Source organism: Pteropus alecto, unplaced genomic scaffold (genome assembly GCF_000325575.1).
Source record: "Pteropus alecto unplaced genomic scaffold, ASM32557v1 scaffold398, whole genome shotgun sequence".
Taxonomy (NCBI): Eukaryota; Metazoa; Chordata; class Mammalia; order Chiroptera; family Pteropodidae; genus Pteropus; species Pteropus alecto.
In genome coordinates this window covers 5593250-5597539 of record NW_006442497.1, presented here as the reverse complement: position 1 = coordinate 5597539, position 4290 = coordinate 5593250, and the positions used below count along the sequence as shown (strand labels likewise).

Here is a 4290-nt window from a genome sequence, read left to right as displayed (position 1 = left end):
GACAAACCAATGGACTATAATGTAGCAGAATATGAAAAGTTTAATGATATGGCTTTAGATTTTAAATTCCAACTAACTTTTAGGAAATTACTGGTAGTTAAATTTTGGCAAACAGTAGAAAAAAGAATATCCACAATTATCTGCAAAACTGTTAAAATATTCACTTTTCCAATCACATACACAGGTAAATCTGAATTTTCTTCACATATTTTAGCAAAAAAAAAAACAAAAAAGCTTATTGCGATAGATTTAATACAGAAGCAGACATAAGAATCAGCTATATTCCATTAAACCAGAAATTAAAGAGATTTGCAAAATTGTAAAACAATGCCACTCTTCTTATTAATTTTTTTATTTTGGAAAATACAGTTATTTTTCATGAAAGTACACATATATTTTTTAGGCGAGGCAACCCTTGGTTGACCTCACAGATTGCAAGGACCTTGTCAGCTTACAATCCCTTATTTTTTTTTTTTTTATGTTTTTACACCTACAGCACCTGATCTTCCTAGGTGGTCTCCCATCCAAGTACTAACGAGGCCCAACCCTGCTTAGCTTCCGAGATCAGACAGGATCGGGTTTGTTCAGGGTGGCATGGCCGTAGACCATAAAAGTATATTATCTACATTAATTTTGGTGGGTTAATATTGTTATTTTAAATAAATTTAATTTCTTAGTTTTATTTTCTAATAGTAAATATCAGTAAATAGGATCCGCATAAACAAAAGTCCTTTGGGGGTCCTCAATAATTTTTTTTAAATATAAAAGTGTCTGGAGAACAAAACTTCTGAGAACCATTAACAAAGGACTTTAAACCCTTAAGGGGTCTGTCGTGGCCAAAACTCCTTCCAATCCTCTCTCAGTACAACCTCAACCTGCCCTCAATGAAGCAGACATCCCCAGGGCACAGTATAGGAAAAGGGAAAAGGACATCTTCTCTCACTTCCTTTCCTGGACCTCGCCCTGACCAGCCTCCCTGCAAGTGTCATACCTTGTCTTCTCAAAACAAATGGCTATGGAGATTTTCTCATCCCGGAAAATGCCGAGTGTCTCAGAGAAGAGAGAGGTGAAGGGAAGCCATAGAACTAGAGAACGAGGACAACTAACTGCTTCTCAACCAGCAGTTAGCAAAAACCACATTTCTGTGCTGATTCATCTTGTAGCCAATACTCCAATGAATAGCTTTGGAGTGAATGTGAATTTAGCTGCTGCACTGGGTTCTTGGAGTTCTATAACTTGGCCTTCTATATTCCTCCATCTCCTCCCTTCTCCCAAAAAACAAGTTCGTGGGCACCTCATCTAACCATCACTTATCTCCAAACTTACGAAGAAAATTACTTTTCCATTCAGCTTAAGGAAAGACTGCTGTAAGTCACCTGGGGTCTACCCACTGCTTCCAGTGTTACAGAGCTGGGAGAAAACCAGACATAAATGCACTCTACTCATTGCTATGAATGAATAGTGTAATTCACAAGGCATGCTCCAAGACTCTGGAAAGAAATAGTGTGGTAAAGATGGCTGTGAGACACTCAATTAGGATCTCATTTTTCTTGGCTGTGGATGCACATGAGAGTGAAACATTTAAAAAAGAAATAATTCTAAACTTACCCAAACTCTTCTAGAAAACAAAAAGAGAAAGTATATCCCCCCCACACACAGGCTCATTTTATGAGGCCAAGCAAACTTTGATATAAAAAAAAAAATTATAAGTCAATCTGAACCATGAACATGAACATAAATACAAAAATTCTATGAATTATATTAGGAATTCAGCAATGTACAGCAAAAGAAAGATAATATATCCTGGGATAAGGCTGGGTTTATTCCAGGATTGTAAATTTGATTAACATTAGAAAATCAATACTCTACATAAACAGACTAAAATGGAAAAATCACATGATCATTTTAATGGGTGCAGAAAAAAATGTTTGATAAAATTCAACACCCATTCACCATTTTTAAAAATGCTCCCTCTTAAACTAGGAATGAAAGGGAATTTCCATGATCTGATAAAAAGTCTCTACAAAAAGATTTACAGAAACTTTAGCCTTATTATTGAAAGCTTTTCCTTTGAGATCAGGACTAAGACATGAATACCTACCATGATTATTTCTATTAATCAGAGTCCTACCTAATATAACACAGCAGGAAAAAGAAATTAAAAATACAAGGATTGGGAAATAGGAAACAAAATTGTCATTATTTGCTGATATACATAAAATTTTCTAAGGAATCAATATATAAATATTAAAGTTAATAAGAGGGTTTAGAAAAATAGCTATTTTCGAAAACCAAACTACACTAAATGCAATGAGGCATCCTTGATTGTATCCTGGAATAACAACAACAACAACAAAAACACTATTAGAAAACTGGTGAAATCCAAATAAAATCTGGAATTTGTTTATTAATAATGTATCAATGTTATTTCTTAGTTTTGATAGATGCGTCGTGGTTATACAAGATGTTAACAGGGAAAACTGGACGAGGAGTATACGGCTATCTGTATTTCCTTTGCAGCTTTTCTGTAAATCTAAAATTAATCCAAAATAAAGTTTATTAATAAAAAAAATTTTAATTAAAATTTTTAGTCAATTATAATTAAAAGTCAATTATACTTGTATATGCTAGCACCAAATAGGCAGAAAATGATTTTTTGAATTATACTACTTATAAAAGAATACTAAAAATCAAATTCCTAGCAGCAAATAAAACAAAGCTTGTACAGAAAAAATAAAGAACTTCATCATTAGAGCTACTTAAAAAGATCGAAAACAAAGATATAGTATGTTTATTGATCATAAGACTCGATAGTATAAAGGTATCAGTTCCACCCAAATTGATTTATAGATTCAGAACAATTCAAGTTAAAAACTTCTACAGGTAATTTCTTCCTTGCTCCCTCCCACTCTCCTTCTTCCTGTCCTTCTCCCTTTCTTTTGATTCCTAATATAATATAATTTTATAAAGAAATGCAAAAGATCAAGAACAACTAAGGCATTCTTGAAAAAGGACAAAATGGAAAGATTTGTTCTTCCAAAAGCGATCCCTGGGACACTGGAAAGAATGTGTTTTTTTAAAAGAAGCAGTTTACTTTTAACAAATAATATGCTACAGAAAATAACTAATATTTATTAAGTGCTTATATGTACTGGGCACTGGTTCTAAGCCTGTTTTATATATATACTCATTGATCCTCACAATGTTTTAAAGATGTAGCTACTGTTATTGCTCCATTTAACATTTTTAGGAAGTAGCAGGCAAAGCCAAGGAATATCAATGAGAATAAGTCCAAGGCCAAGGCCCACAGTGGAATGAATCCCTCATCCCTAAAGGGCTCTGACTGCCAACCCACTCCAGAGAGATTCAGATACACGCTGAGCTCCCCATCTGAGCTCACCTGCTCTACAAATGTTATCTCCTAAAGTGGACCCAAGGGAACCATTGAGACTTCTTAGGGCTTGCTTCAGGCTAAAATCAGCCCCCAAGCACTCACGAAGTTCAGGAAGTGTGAGGAGGAAGGGGGCAGGTGGGTGGAGGGGATGAGGGTGCAGAGAGAAACTTCCTAGGGCATTATTTCCTGCTGGTGCCAAGAATGAACTGGGAATTCCCAGAATATTTCCTTTTGTTTTTTCCTCTTTAGCCTGTGCATTTAACAAAAGCCGGCAAAATTCTGTTTTTGAACATTATGCAAATCAACCCCCCTACCTATGCCTCTTCTGCAAGACCAGGGAGAAACTGAGGAGTGAGCAGAGAAACAGGAGGGCTCCACTGGCCTGGGCAGAGCCTAGAAGGCAGCATGTCATTGTGGCAGGAGTTTGGGGAACTATTACAGTGTCTCCTCATAATAAAGTACAACCTTGGTGGGGAAAACAGCTGAAGCCCACCTCACCCAATTAATGTAACTTAGCTATAAGAATTCTGGAGAAGACTGACAAATTAGGTTTGTTTGTTTCCAGGCACACCTCCTGGCACTTATTAACCCAGGGTTATACCACTGTGGGAGACTAGCTGCTACTACCCAGGACAAAGGAGGAAGGAAGTGACAAACCCTCATTTCAAAGTTCGTCCTTAGACTTCATCCTGTACTGAAAAACTGGTTGCCCTTGAAACTAAGGAACAAGGAGAAATGGTATATTCTAAAAAATGTGTGTCCTTTCCTTGCCAAATGACTCCCAAAGGCAATAATAATAATAATAATAATAACTATTATTTTTTATTTATTAAGTGCTTACTATGTTCTACATACCTTTTAAGCTTTTCGCTCCCCACTAGATGAAGGAGACGCTA

The 4290-nt window shown here is 35.9% G+C and overlaps 1 pseudogene; it reads right to left on the bottom strand.

Moving 5' to 3' along the window:
• Positions 1-487: 487 nt before the first annotated feature.
• On the bottom strand, positions 488-606 carry LOC112471456 (annotated as a pseudogene).
• Positions 607-4290: the final 3684 nt, after the last annotated feature.